The sequence below is a fragment of the Protopterus annectens genome, chromosome 2.part2 (assembly GCF_019279795.1).
Source record: "Protopterus annectens isolate FY-2018-M chromosome 2.part2, PAN1.0, whole genome shotgun sequence".
NCBI classification, from domain to species: domain Eukaryota; kingdom Metazoa; phylum Chordata; order Ceratodontiformes; family Protopteridae; genus Protopterus; species Protopterus annectens.
In genome coordinates, this window is record NC_056730.1 from 341,808,381 (window position 1) to 341,824,899 (window position 16,519).

Genomic DNA, 16,519 nt, shown 5'->3' on the forward strand with positions numbered 1-16,519 from the left:
ACAGTTAATGAATTCCTGGATGCTGCTCATCGTGCTAATGCACCATAATTGTGTAGACTTCATGCAAAGCCTGCATGACAGTTAATGAATTCCTGGCTGCTGCTCATCGTGCTAATGCATCGTAATTGTGTAGACTTCATGCAAAGCCTGCATGACAGTTAATGAATTCCGGGGTGCTGCTCATCGTGCTAATGCACCGTAATTGTGTAGACTTCATGCAAAGCCTGCATGACAGTTAATGAGTTCCTGGGTGCTGCTCATCGTGCTAATGCACCATAATTGTGTAGATTTCATGCAAAGCCTGCATGACAGTTAATAAATTCCGGGGTGCTGCTCATCGTGCTAATGCACCGTAATTGTGTATACTTCATGCAAAGCCTGCATAATAGTTAAGGAATTCCAGGGTGCTGCTCATCGTGCTAATGCACCGTAATTGTGTAGACTTCTTGCAAAGCCTGCATGATAGTTAATGAATTCCAGGGTGCTGCTCATCATGCTAATGCACCGTAATTGTGTAGACTTCATGCAAAGCCTGCATGATAGTTAATGAATACCAGGGTGCTGCTCATCGTGCTAATGCAGTAGACTTCATGCAAAGCCTGCATGACAGTTAATGAATTCCAGGGTGCTGCTCATCGTGCATGCACCCGTAATTGTGTAGACTTCATGCAAAGCCTGCATGATAGGAAATGAATTCCAGGGTACTGCTCATCATGCTAATACACCGTAATTGTGTATACTTCATGCAAAGCATGCATGACAGTTAATGAATTCCAGGGTGCTGCTCATCGTGCTAATGCCCCGTAATTGTGTAGACTTCCTGCAAAGCCTGCATGAAAGTTAATGAATTCCATGGTGCTGCTCATCGTGCTAATGCACCGTAATTGTGTAGACTTCATGCAAAGCCTGCATGACAGTTAATGAATTCCAGGGTGCTGCTCATCATGCTAATGCACCTTAATTGTGTAGACTTCATGCAAAGCCTGCATGATATTTTATGAATTCCAGGGTGCTGCTCATCATGCTAATGCACCGTAATTGTGTAGACTTCATGCAAAGTCTGCATGACAGTTAATGAATTTCAGGGTGCTGCTTATCGTGCTAATGCACCGTAATTGTGTAGACTTCATGCAAAGCCTGCATGACAGTTAATGAATTCCAGGGTGCTGCTCATTGTGCTAATGCACCGTAATTGTGTAGACTTCATGCAAAGCCTGCATGACAGTTAATGAATTCCAGGGTGCTGCTCATCATGCTAATGCACCGTAATTGTGTAGACTTCATGCAGAGCCTGCATGAAAGTTAATGAATTCCAGGGTGCTGCTCATCGTGCTAGTGCACCGTAATTGTGTAGACTTCATGCAAAGCCTGCATGACAGTTAATGAATTCCTGGATGCTGCTCATCGTGCTAATGCACCATAATTGTGTAGACTTCATGCAAAGCCTGCATGACAGTTAATGAATTCCTGGCTGCTGCTCATCGTGCTAATGCATCGTAATTGTGCAGACTTCATGCAAAGCCTGCATGACAGTTAATGAATTCCGGGGTGCTGCTCATCATGCTAATGCACCGTAATTGTGTAGACTTCATGCAAAGCCTGCATGACAGTTAATGAGTTCCTGGGTGCTGCTCATCGTGCTAATGCACCGTAGTTGTGTAGACTTCATGCAAAGCCTGCATGACAGTTAATGAATTCCGGGGTGCTGCTCATCGTGTTAATGCACCGTAATTGTGTAGACTTCATGCAAAGCCTGCATGACAGTTAATGAATTCCAGGGTGCTGCTCATTGTGCTAATGCACCATAATTGTGTATAAGTCATGCAAAGCCTGCATGACAGTTAATGAATTCTAGGGTGCTGCTCATCATGCTAATGCACCATAATTGTGTAGACTTCATGCAAAGCCTGCATGATAGTTAATGAATTCCAGGGTGCTGCTCATCGTGCTAATGCAACGTAATTGTGTAGACTTCTTGCAAAGCCTGCATGATAGTTAATGAATTCCAGGGTGCTGCTCATCGTGCTAATGCAACGTAATTGTGTAGACTTCTTGCAAAGCCTGCATGACAGTTAATGAATTCCAGGGTGCTGCTCATCGTTTTAATGCACCATAATTGTGTAGACTTCATGCAAAGCCTGCTTGACAGTTAATGAATTCCAGGGTGCTGCTCATTGTGCTAATGCACCGTAATTGTGTAGACTTCATGCAAAGCCTGCATGATAGTTAATGAATTCCAAAGTGCTGCTCATCATGCTAATGCACCGTAATTGTGTAGACTTCATGCAAAGCCTGCATGATAGTTAATGAATTCCAGGGTGCTGCTCATCATGCTAATGCACCGTAATTGTGTAGACTTCATGCAAAGCCTGCATGACAGTTAATGAATTCCAGGGTGCTGCTCATCGTGCTAATGCAACGTAATTGTGTAGACTTCTTGCAAAGCCTGCATGACAGTTAATGAATTCCAGGGTGCTGCTCATCGTGCTAATGCACCGTAATTGTGTAGACTTCATGCAAAGCCTGCATGACAGTTAATGAATTCCTGGCTGCTGCTCATCGTGCTAATGCATCGTAATTGTGTAGACTTCATGCAAAGCCTGCATGACAGTTAATGAATTCCAGGGTGCTGCTCATCGTGCTAATGCACCGTAATTGTGTAGACTTCATGCAAAGCCTGCATGACAGTTAATGAATTCCGGGGTGCTGCTCATCGTGTTAATGCACCGTAATTGTGTAGACTTCATGCAAAGCCTGCATGACAGTTAATGAATGCCAGGGTGCTGCTCATTGTGCCAATGCACCATAATTGTGTAGACTTCATGCAAAGCCTGCATGATAGTTAATGAATTCCAGGGTGCTGCTCATCGTGCTAATGCAATGTAATTGTGTAGACTTCTTGCAAAGCCTGCATGATAGTTAATGAATTCTAGGGTGCTGCTCATCGTGCTAATGCACTGTAATTGTGTAGACTTCATGCAAAGCCTCCATGACATTTAATGAATTCCAGGGTGCTGCTCATCGTGCTAATGCAATGTAATTGTGTAGTCTTCTTGCAAAGCCTGCATGACAGTTAATGAATTCCAGGGTGCTGCTCATTGTGCTAATGCACCGTAATTGTGTAGACTTCTTGCAAAGCCTGCATGATAGTTAATGAATTCCAGGGTGCTGCTCATCATGCTAATGCACCGTAATTGTGTAGACTTCATGCAAAGCCTGCATGATAGTTAATGAATTCCAGGGTGCTGCTCATCGTGCTAATGCACCTTAATTGTGTAGACTTCATGCAAAGCCTGCATGACAGTTAATGAATTCCATGGTGCTGCTCATCGTGCTAATGCAACGTAATTGTGTAGACTTCTTGCAAAGCCTGCATGACAGTTAATGAATTCTGGGGTGCTGCTCATCGTGCTAATGCACCGTAATTGTGTAGACTTCTTGCAAAGCCTGCATGATAGTTAATGAATTCCAGGGTGCTGCTCATCATGCTAATGCACCATAATTGTGTAGACTTCATGCAAAGCCTGCATGACAGTTAATGAATTCCAGGGTGCTGCTCATCGTGCTAAGGCACCGTAATTGTGTAGACTTCATGCAAAGCCTGCATGACAGTTAATGAATTCCTGGGTGCTGCTCATCATGCTAATGCACCATAATTGTGTAGACTTCATGCAAAGCCTGCATGACAGTTAATGAATTCCTGGGTGCTGCTCATCGTGCTAATGCATCATAATTTTGTAGACTTCATGCAAAGCCTGCATGACAGTTAATGAATTCCGGGGTGCTGCTCATCGTGCTAATGCACCGTAATTGTGTAGACTTCATGCAAAGCCTGCATGACAGTTAATGAATTCCGGGGTGCTGCTCATCGTGTTAATGCACCGTAATTGTGTAGACTTCATGCAAAGCCTGCGTGACAGTTAATGAATTCCAGGGTGCTGCTCATTGTGCTTATGCACCATAATTGTGTATACTTCATGCAAAGCCTGCATGACAGTTAATTAATTCCAGGGTGCTGCTCATCGTGCTAATGCCCCGTAATTGTGTAGACTTCATGCAAAGCCTGCATGACAGTTAATGTATTCCAGGGTGCTGCTCATACTGCTAATGCCCCGTAATTGTGTAGACTTCATGGAAAGCCTGCATGACAGTTAATGAATTTCAGGGTGCTGCTCATCGTGCTAATGCAATGTAATTGTGTAGAGTTCTTGCAAAGCCTGGATGACAGTTAATGAATTCCAGGGTGATGCTCATCGTGCTAATGCACTGTAATTGTGTAGACCTCATGCAAAGCCTGCATGATAGTTAATGAATTCCAGGGTGCTGCTCATCATGCTAATGCACCGTAATTGTGTAGACTTCATGCAAAGCCTGCATGACAATTAATTCCAGGGTGCTGCTCATCGTGCTAATGCCCCGTAATTGTGTAGACTTCATGCAAAGCCTGCATGACAGTTAATGTATTCCAGGGTGCTGCTCATACTGCTAATGCCCCGTAATTGTGTAGACTTCATGGAAAGCCTGCATGACAGTTAATGAATTTCAGGGTGCTGCTCATCATGCTAGTGCACCATAATTGTGTAGACTTCATGCAAAGCCTGCATGACAGTTAATGAATTCCAGGGTGCTGCTCATCGTGCTAATTCACTGTAATTGTGTAGACTTCATGCAAAACCTGCATGACAGTTAATGAATTCTAGGGTGCTGCTCATCATGCTAATGCACCATAATTGTGTGGACTTCATGCAAAGTCTGCATGACAGTTAATGAATTCCAGGGTGCTGCTTATCGTGCTAATGCACCATAACTGTGTAGACTTCATGCAACGCCTGCATGACAGTTAATGAATTCCAGGGTGCTGCTCATTGTGCTAATGCACCGTAATTGTGTAGACTTCATGCAAAGCCTACATGACAGTTAATGAATTCCAGGGTGCTGCTCATTGTGCTAATACACCATAATTGTGTAGACTTCCTGCAAAGCCTGCATGACAGTTAATGAATTCCAGGGTGCTGCTCATCATGCTAATGCACCGTAATTGTGTAGACTTCATGCAAAGCCTGCATGACAGTTAATAAATTCAGGGGTGCTGCTCATCGTGCTAATGCACCGTAATTGTGTAGACTTCATGCAAAGCCTGCATGACAGTTAATGAATTCCGGGGTGCTGCTCATCGTGCTAATGCACTGTAATTGTGTAGACTTCATGCAAAGCCTGCATGACAGTTATTGAATTCCGGGGTGCTGCTCATCGTGTTAATGCACCGTAATTGTGTAGACTTCATGCAAAGCCTGCATGACAGTTAATGAATTCCAGGGTGCTGCTCATCATGCTAATGCACTGTAATTGTGTAGACTTCATGCAAAGCCTGCATGACAGTTAATGAATTCCAGGGTGCTGCTCATCGTGCTAATGCAGCGTAATTGTGTAGACTTCATGCAAAGCCTGCATGATAGTTAAGGAATTCCAGGGTGCTGCTCATCATGCTAATGCACCGTAATTGTGTAGACTTCTTGCAAAGCCTGCATGATAGTTAATGAATTCCAGGGTGCTGCTCATCATGCTAATGCACCGTAATTGTGTAGACTTCATGCAAAGCCTGCATGATAGTTAATGAATTCCAGTGTGCTGCTCATTGTGCTAATGCACCGTAATTGTGTAGACTTCATGCAAAGCCTGCATGACAGTTAATGAATTCCAGGTGCTGCTCATCGTGCTAATGCAACGTAATTGTGTAGACTTCTTGCAAAGCCTGTATGACAGTTAATGAATTCCGGGGTGCTGCTTATCGTGCTAATGCACCGCAATTGTGTAGACTTCATGCAAAGCCTGCATGATAGTTAATGAATTCCAGGGTGCTGCTCATCATGCTAATACACCGTAATTGTGTATACTTCATGCAAAGCCTGCATGACAGTTAATGAATTCCAGGGTGCTGCTCATCGTGCTAATGCCCCGTAATTGTGTAGACTTCATGCAAAGCCTGCATGACAGTTAATGAATTCCATGGTGCTGCTCATCGTGCTAATGCACCGTAATTGTGTAGACTTCATGCAAAGCCTGCATGAAAGTTAATGAATTCCAGGGTGCTGCTCATCGTGCTAATGCACCGTAATTGTGTAAACTTCATGCAAAGCCTGCATGATAGTTAATGAATTCCAGGGTGCTGCTCATCGTGCTAATGTACCGTAATTGTGTAGACTTCATGCAAAGCCTGCATGACAGTTAATGAATTCCAGGGTGCTGCTCATCGTGCTAATGCACCGTAATTGTGTAGACTTCCTGCAAAGCCTGCATGACAGTTAATGAATTCCAGGGTGCTGCTCATTGTGCTAATGCATCATAATTGTGTAGATTTCCTGCAAAGCCTGCATGACAGTTAATGAATTCCAGGGTGCTGCTCATAGTGCTAATGCACCATAATTGTGTAGACTTCATGCAAAGCCTGCATGATAATTAATAAATTCCAGGGTGCTGCTCATCATGCTAATGCACCGTAATTGTGTAGACTTCATGCAAAGCCTGCATGACAGTTAATGAATTCCAGGGTACTGCTCATCATGCTAATGCACCCTAATTGTGTAGACTTCATGCAACGCCTGCATGATAGTTAATGAATTCCAGGGTGCTGCTCATCATGCTAATGCACCGTAATTGTCTAGACCATGCAAAGCTTGCATGATAGTTAATGAATTCCAGGGTGCTGCTCATCGTGCTAATGCACCGTTATTGTGTAGACCATGCAAATCCTGCATGATAGTTAATGAATCCCAGGGTGCTGCTCATCGTGGTAATGCAACGTAATTGTGTAAACTTCATGCAAAGCCTGCATGATAGTTAATGAATTCCAGGGTGCATCTAAATGTATATAGTTATAGTAATTGCAACGCCTACATGTATGTGTCCCTGTGTATTCTGACATGGGAAATCGAGTGGGCTTAGTCAGAAAAAGTAAAATGCTATTTTCAAGAATTAATTCAAGTGAAAAAATAAATTAATTAATTCTAGAGTTTAATAAATAACTGACATTACTAGCAAAAGAACATATTCTACTAAAGATGTTATCATTGGGAATGACAGTGAATATAGACTGAACATTCAGTCTGTAACTAGAAGAAAATCCGTAACAACACTATGAACTGACCATTCAAGAAATTCCAATAAAAATTGTTTATTACCTATTAAAACATGTATTGTATCATTTAATAATATTTTTAAATTATGTTCAACAAAAATAAAAAGATCACAAAAGATTTTTTTTTCAAGCCCTCCTTAAATTTTGAATGGATCATATAGAGAAGGCATACTAGTGTTTGAAAAAAAATTGAATAAATCCAAATCAGTAAGCCCATGCATATGAAAGTCATAAAGTTGTGTTTTAAATTGGATATTAATTTAATGAATTTGTTTGTGTATCTGTATACTTGAAATGGGTACATAGGTGTTCATCAAAAAAATGCTGCTGCTCTTGACAGTTTAATAATCAATGGTGTGATTGTATGTTAATTACTTGTTGTTTTTCAGTATATGTTAAATTAAAAAAGTACCTTTAGTTAGTACCCTTTGCAAAGGCAGCATAAATGTCCCTCTTACAAGAATGTAAAAAAGCTTCCATTAATGGATGAAAATATGATATGAAGGTGTTAGGCCTTTTAAAATCTGTTGAAGAAGAAACTTTAGATGGAAAAAGAAGTTTAAAATTAATGTTACAAACAAACATCCTTAAATCTAACAATGGTAACAACTAAATTAGCTCCAGCAATAGAGATAAATGAGAGACCTTATTCAAAAATGGTACTTATGTTGGCATGAATATATATGTCAACAAGTTATAGATGAAATCCAAATTCAAATCTGTTTGTAGATTGACTTCTAATAGTCATGTGGAGACCTCTCATGTCAGTTGCATGTCCCCTTCTGTGTCCACATCTGTGTCTCCATCCTCAACTCTCTTAAAGTGCCCCATGTCTCAGAAAAGAAAGGATGTTCTCTAATACTAGATGGCAATAGAGGAAAAACACTGTCAGGCAGTGATATTGCTGCCAATGCAGATTATTGTATTTTGGTTGATTCATCAGTTGCAGAAACAAAAGTGGTGTTGCAAATATCAGAAGTACCACATGGCCAAGAAAAAATATTCCCATATTTAAAAACATTCATGTCACGTTTCAATTCTCTCTTTTTAATTGCAATGAAACACTGTTCAAAGTCATTTACATTATCAAAAATTTCATTAAATTTACCAGTAAATGACTACAAATTTGTTGTAGCTTTAATCTCTGCTGCCATATCATAAATTTCCTGTAACAACATTTTTTCTACAATGCAAAATAATTAATTCATCAGTTTCAAATAACTATAGCTCAAAGGTAAATTCAATTGCTGCTACGTCTTCAGTAATTTGGGGTATCTGTCTCTATAAATTAGCATTTTAAATACCAAGTCCTCTGGAGACTACTTTTAGTTTTAAGTATGCATCAAAAGTCATATGTTGCCATTGTACTTTTTTGTTAAATTTAACTAACAGGTTTCCTAGCTCTTTAATTTTAATATTTAGATCTGTAGCCATATTCTTATCAATTTCTGTGTTAATGACCTTGTTGTTATCACAGAGAGGGTTTCCATTGATTAGTAGCAAAGTCTGAATTGTTTGTTAAGCAGTGGGTGTAAAACTTGATGGAGTAAAACCAAGTTCTATATCAGGTACCTTAGACATGCTAAAAACTTGTCTGACAGTTGGCTTATATGATTAAGGAGCTGTTTCCTGTGGTCCAGTGATGCAAGGTTTGATTCCCTCAGCCTCTATTGCCTAACTGCGTGACTCTGAGCAAGTCAATTAACCAGACACTGCTCCCAGGCTGACTTTGAAAAAAGTTCATTGCAATCAGTGCTTTGCCCTGGAAAATTAATAACGAAAACTCCAATATAGCAAATGAAAAACTGAGTAATGCACAAATTCCATTGTCTTGCAGCAGATTAGTAGTATATAAATTTAGGCATAAGAGATGTAAAAGACAATCTTTAATATAGTACAAAAATAGTGCTTTTGCATTGCTGCTTCAATAGATTATCCAAGATAGTATACTAAGCACTGCTCTATATAAAATCAAATAGACCACATGATCAATGGCATCACACTTATACCTATTTTCTTAAAGTCTTATTTGTTAAAGTATTTTAATGAAACAGAGTCATGTAACCCTGGAAAACATGTAGAATTAAATTAAATTATCCATCTGCATTATGTTCATCTGTTAAAGTTCTTATATCACTACTGCATTCCTAAATAAACAAATTATAATTTGTCCCCCGGATTCAGCAAGCCCTGCATGGTGTGCAGGAACATGCAGGAGCTCTTAGAGGCAATATGGCCACCGTGCGATCCAGGAATAAGCTGCAGGGATGTGCACGAGCGCTCCTGCATCATTCCTGCATGGACACAGCTCCTGTATGCAAATTACCCCATTTGCAGGTGAAAACCATGCAAATGAGGTGAGTTTGCAATCCAGGAAGCTGTCAGCCGTGCAGGACTAGTGTAGTGTGCAGAAATGTACTCGGTTAATAACCGAGTACATTTCTGCAAACTACAAAAGGGAGCCATGACAGCTCCAAATAAAGTGTGTATATTATGTGGAAACCAGGCCAAAGGCCAAATATATGGCCATTGGCATGGAAAACAGTTGCAAAAATAAAAAAAAAATAAAAACTTTTATTTTTTTTAGCTGATTTTGGCTGTTTAAGCATAGGGCAGCGGCGAGCAAACAGGATCGGGACGAAAATATAAAAAATAACCTGAAATAAGCATTCTAACTAAAATCACTATTTTGCCATTATACTCAATGGCAGGCAGAACACAACATGGCCAGTGAACAGTGGTTGCTAAGGGGGGAGGCTCAGTGTGGGACCTGTCACTATGCATTAGCAGGCAATCCTATGCAAATGAGGGGAATGATACTGAATCCCAGATTTCCCCTCAATGCTAGTCAGCACCCAACAGTGTAAGTGCAGGAATACCATGGTTTAAGCCTAAGGGTTAGCTGACATCATAGGGGGATGTGTCAGACATACTATAAGCGGTTTTGAGCCCTGTGGCTTGGGTTTGCTCTTAGCTTAGCAGAGCTAGGCAAGGGGATGTGTCTGAGGCTACCTAGCACTCTTTACATTGCCTAAGTGGGTGTTTTAAAGGGAAAAAAGTAAACCAGGAAATAGCAGCTCTGTGCACATTTGAGCACTGTGTTTGCGCGGCATGCCTCTGGGTTTAAACAGGAAGGCAATGGGAGGGGAAAACAGCAGTAGGAAAGTAATCAATGAGAACTAGCATAGCTGGTAAGTGAAATGTATCAGAATCAGCCAATTATACAGGCAGCAGCAGCCCAGCCTAGAACACTACTATAAACTATGCAAACACCTTTCCCTATGGTTTTTCCCACATACTCTACACCACCGGTGCATTCAAGCAGGAAAATTTTAACAAACACAAACAATAAAATGATAGAGCCTACAGTAACTATCATACATCAACATGTGGAAGAGGCTGAGGGTGGTGAGGATGAGAATGCTATCAACCAACCCACAGTGAGGAGACGGAGAAGAAAGTACAGACCCAGGGTAACCTACCAGGAGCTACATGAGCTGGAGATAGTGGAGCACTATAGGGTGGACAGGGACCTCCTAGAGCAAATTGTTGAGCTGTGCTCCATGCCTGACACACAGAACTAACAGAGGGGAACCCATCCCAGTGGATACCAAGGTATGTGTAGGCCTAAGAATACTAGCCACAGGTATCTTCCAAAGGCCAACTGGGGATATCATGGGGATCTCAAAGGCATCAGCATCCAGGGTACTCCAGCCGTTCCTGGATGCCATGCCAGCACATGCCAGTGAACACGTATATTTCCCTAACACCCGTGATGCATTGGCCAGCAATATGCGTCTCTTCCACCAAATAGCAGAATACCCTGAAGTAGTGCATGCTATAGACTGCACGCACATATGCAGGTGAGCAGGGTAGGGTCTACATCAACTGGAAGGGCTTCCCCTCCATCAACTTCCAGGTTGTGTGTGATGCCTATGGCATTATACTGAATGTGTGTGCTGGCTGCCTTGGAAGCCATCATGACTCCCACATCTGACATCTGATGCAGCTGTACCAGAGATTTGCCAATGGGGACATCCCTAATGGTCCCCTAGTGAGGGATACTGGTTACGCACTAGAGCCGTGGCTGATGATACCTATCAGAAATGCACACACACCCGAATAAGAACTCCATAATGAGGCACACGCACAGACCAGAATTATAACAGAGCATGTGTTTGGGATGCTCGAGTCATGGTTCCAGTGCCTGGACACATCCGGTGGAGCCTTGCAGTACTCACCAGCTACAATGTACTCAAATAGTCATCATATGTATCATGCTACACAATATGGTCCTGCGGAAACAGCTGCAGCAGGAACAGCATGGGGCAGGGCCACATAGCCACCCACCATTGCCAAAGCCTGCACAGGCACAGAGTGACTCGGAGGAGGAACAACCTGAGCCTGCCCCAGTAGGCAGAAGGAGGCATGCCCAGTGTGCCCTGACCTTGGCTAAGAGGCAATGCATAGCACGTGCACTGACACAGTAGGGACCCAGGGAATGACACCTCTCTCTGACTCACACATACAGTAAAAGGAATGCCAAACATGATGCTACCTGTGCTCAACCATGTATAGGGAGTTTACTATGTGCATCCAACATAGGCAGACCTGCAGCACCATCCTCAATACTGGCACAGCCACAAGGTAAGTCACTCTTCCTACCAATTGCCAAATGGAGTTGTATGTGTTGTTACTTGTATCTATGGCATGGATGTGAGCATGCAAGGGAATTGGGTGGCTGAATGGGATGACAGTAAATAGTAGACACCTATAGTTGCAGATGAGATCTGTAACAAACACTGGTGTCACCATAGTAGCCAGTACTACACATGGTGACAAAACCCACTGCAAGAAATGTGCTGGGCCACATGTGTGTCCATATGACACACACATGCCAGTCAGGGAGGCTCACATATGCAACAACAATCTCAGCCAGCAGGACAGGTGTAGACAAACACAAACAAAGGCTGTGCTAAGGCCCCTGAATGATGGCTATGGGTAACCCCCAGGTGTACACAGACAGACTGCAACAGGTCAGGCAGTGGGATGTTAGTTCTGAAGGGTAATAAGTCAGAAACTGATATGTAGGTCAATCAAACCTAACACCTATGGTACACTGATATGCCTCTAGTCAGCATGATAGGTTAGAATACAGAATGAAATGGAGTACCTGACATACCAGTACAGTCATATCAAATCTGTACAAGTGTCAGGTGTGCCCCCCCAATCCTATGTAGAAATGTAGTAACAGTCTGGTGTGCCCCCCAATCCGAAGTAGACATGTAGTGACACACATGTGTGCCCTCTAATCCTATGTAGAAATGTAGTAACAGTCAGGTATGCCCCCTCCAAATCCTATGTAGAAATGTAGTAACAGTCAGGTGTTCCCTTCCATTCCTATGTAGACACGTAGTAACTCACAGGTGTGCCCCCCCAATCCTATGTAGAAATGTAGTAACAGTCTGGTGTGCCCCTCCAATCTGCTCCAGACATGTAGTAGCAGTCAGGGGTGCCCCCCAATCCTATGTAAAAATGTAGTAACAGTCAGGTGTGCTCCCCCATTCCTATGTAGACACGTAGTAATACACAGGTGTGCTCCCAATCCTATGTAGATATGTAGTAACAGTCAGGTGTGCCCTCCCCAAATCCTATGTAGAAATGTAGTAACAGTCAGGTGTACCCCCCATTCCTATGTAGACACATAGTGACACACAGGTGTGCCCACCCCAATCCTATGTAGAAATGTAGTAACAGCCAGGTGTGCCTCCCCAAATCCTATGTAGAAATGTAGTAACAGTCAATTGTGCTCCCCCATTCCTATGTAGACACGTAGTAACACACATGTGTGCCCCCCAATCCTATGTAGAAATGTAGTAACATGTATGTGTAGGTATAATAACAGTGGAGCACAGATTACCAGAGCTGGCCAAAGTAGCAGGATAGATTGTAGCATGTGTACAATATGCAGGTTTGCATGAGTTCGGTTGCTGTATGTTGTATAGTGTGTGAGAGTGGTCAGTATGTATGCATGGTGAGGTTTGTCCTGGTGGCCATTGCCCAGTACTGTTAATGACAGGGCCAAGTCCTCACAACTGCAGTGCCAAACACAATGCTTCCCAGTATAACACATTGTAAATGTTTGGAAGTAATATGTGTCACCATCTGAAAGATGGACATGGCATGACTGTTGGGACAGATATACAAGAAGTACACAGGGGGAAGCACCCCAGACAGACAGTGTATAATATGTAACTGTCAAATGGACACACCCTTGGAATTGTACCTATAGGTTTGCAGCACATTATCTGGGCTTGTAGTAGGGAATACCAATGCCATCTGGCCAAACACTGGCAGACCACAAAGGTCATAGGAATGATGTATTGAGAAACAGCTGATATCCCTGCACAAGCCAGCATAAGTGGAATGCCCCATGCATATCTGTGAGTCAGATGCAAGTAGTGTCCATAGCACACATGCACCCAGCTCACCCAACCACCATCCGCAGGTGCCTCCCCAGTCTTATCCCTGCTGTTGGGAATGAGTACAATTTAAACCCCACCTGTGTATGGCAATAGCGAAAGAATGCAGCGTGCACAGCAGGTGTCCCATGCAGGTGTGTCGCTAGCTGTAAGCAGCACCCTGCCAGCATCTACACTACTGGATCAATACTGACAGAAAGTATTGGCATGAACACCTAGCACACCTACCCTTTCACCCCATTGGAATATACTGTATTGCATTCTGGGGCTGTAGGACTGACAGAATGCAATGGCCTGCTATAGCTGGCCTGCATCACTACCAAATGGCCTACAGTCCTCTGCCAAAGGCCTGTGTCTCACTCATACTGCCGATGTATGTTATGTCATGGAATCCCAAATAACAACATAACACAGTCCACAGAGCCCATATGCAAGGCCATGTAGACAAACCACAGCAACATGTCCACCATGTCCTACTCCAAGAACTGTGGACCAACACCAATATACTGCTGTGATGAGGTAATAACTGTAGGGAAAGTATCAGAAAATGTTCGCATAATGTATGGAAAAGGTTAGAATAATAGAGGGGGGTGGGAGCATGGTACAGCATGGAGTGTGTGAGGTCTGAAACACAGCCATGTGCACATACTATTCCTGGCTGCAAACACAAGAATGGGTGGCTACAAACCTGCTCATAAACCACAATGTGTAGGGGTAATGTCCTGATTTATGACCCCTGCCTCTGGGTAACCTGTGTGAATCTGTATAGCTGTGAGGAATTGCCACAGCAAGATAAGGCCATACTGTTATGTTAATGGATGTACAAGTATGCTAAACCAGTTACACAGATCCAGCAGCAAGTGTCTGTAGCTCCCCCTCCATAATGGCATGAGTTTGCAAGAATATGTAGGCATTTGGCCACAATACTGGACACAGCTGCATTCACCCTGTGTTCCCCAGAACATCACTGTAAGCAAATATGTCTACCTGGCAGTACTTGATGACATAAAACATTACAGTGTATAACAGTACACATCTGAATATCTCTGCTAACACCAGGACCATGCAGCAAAAGCAGCACAGACACAATTACCTACAGTTACCCACTATCCTTTGCACATTTTACCCCCATATTGTTAACTGATCTATAGATATCCTGCAGAAACAGTTTACATGCTGTAGGTATAGAACACAAAACTCTGCGCTGAAGTACAATCTACCTGGAATGGATTCACACATTCAATACAGAAGGTCATACTGGGAATGCTCCCACACTTAGAGAAATGAAGGCAATGTCAGGCAACAAAATACTGAAAGGTCATAATGGGCATGCTCACACACTTAAGAAATGAAGCCCATGTCTGGCAACAACAGTGGACCATACATATCTGACAGTCGCAGATGTTAGTGCATACACTCCTCAGTATGCACCAGTCTTGCTTTGCACACGCATTGGATAGGAATGCATACATATATCCAAGGGCAACACACTGTAATATGCCAAAAGTACACATACATAGATGTGTGGAAGAGAGCGACAGTGACAAAGAACCTTCCATCATGAGGCCTGTCCCACCCAGCACACAGCCAAATGGCTACAACCACATGATGTGTAAATGTCATTCAGCATAGACATTTGCCTCTGGAATCCCTCAGCATTATAGACTCTGTGGTGCTAGTGCTAACTGTGCAACATGATTGTACAAGGCAGTAGTCATCTAGCAGTTGTATACATGTACCTGTGGAATACAAACCTGTGTGTGCCTAAGAGTGGTGTGTCTTCCTCTAGATGAATGGGTAATGGCCCATGCACTCACACTGCCCTCCCCATTGCCCCACTATGGCAAGTCTGTTGATGTCATTCACTTTGAAATACACTTTTGGGGAAGAAATAACCCAGTAATCTCTTTGGCGTGTCATATAACTGTGTAATGCTGTAGTGTAATAAACTACTTAGGTAGGAATTCTAATCCCAGATGTAGCAACTGCATGTGCATGTTTGTCTATGTAGGGATCAATACATTTTATGCTAGTCACACTCACTACAATTTCACATGCCCTAATTTGGCATGCCTGCTGATGTCATTCACTTTGAAATGCACCATTGTGGACAGAGTAGCCCAGTAATGTCTGTGGCATGTCCTATAACTGCATAATGCTGTAGTGTGATAAACTAGTTAGGTAGGAGTTCTAATCCTCGACGTGGCAACTGTGTGTGTGTATATTTGTCTGTGTAGGGATCAATGCTTTTTAGGCTAGTCACACTCACTACAATTTCAAATGCCCAATTTTGTCATGCCTGCTGATGTCATTCACTTTGAAATACACCTTTGGGGAAGAAGTAGCCTAGTAATCTCTGTGGTGCATTGTATAACAGCATAATGCTGTAGTGTGATATACTATTTTGGTAGGAATTCTATTCACAGCCAGGGCAAGTGTGGATGTTTGTGTGTGTGTTTTTTTGTCTGTATAGGGAGCAATGCTTTTGAGGTCATTCACAGTCAATACAAACTCCCTTGTCCTACTTTGGCAAGCCTGCTGATGTCATTCATTTTGAAATACACCTTTGGGGAATGTGTAATTCAGTTATCTCTGTGGTGCGTCCTATAACAGCATAATGCTGTAGTGTGATGTACTAGTTTGGCAGGGGTTCTATTCTTAGACATGGCAAGTGTGGATGTTTGTGTAGGAAGCAATACTTTTGAGGCCATTCACAGTCAATACAACCTCCAGTGCCCTACTTTGGCAAGCCTGCTGATGTTATTCATTTTGAAATACACATTTGGGGAAGGAGTAGTCCAGTAATCTCCATGGTGTGTCCTGAAACAGCATACTTCTGTAGTGTGATATACTAGTTTGGTAGGGGTTCTAATCCCAGATATGGCAAATGTAGATGTTTGTT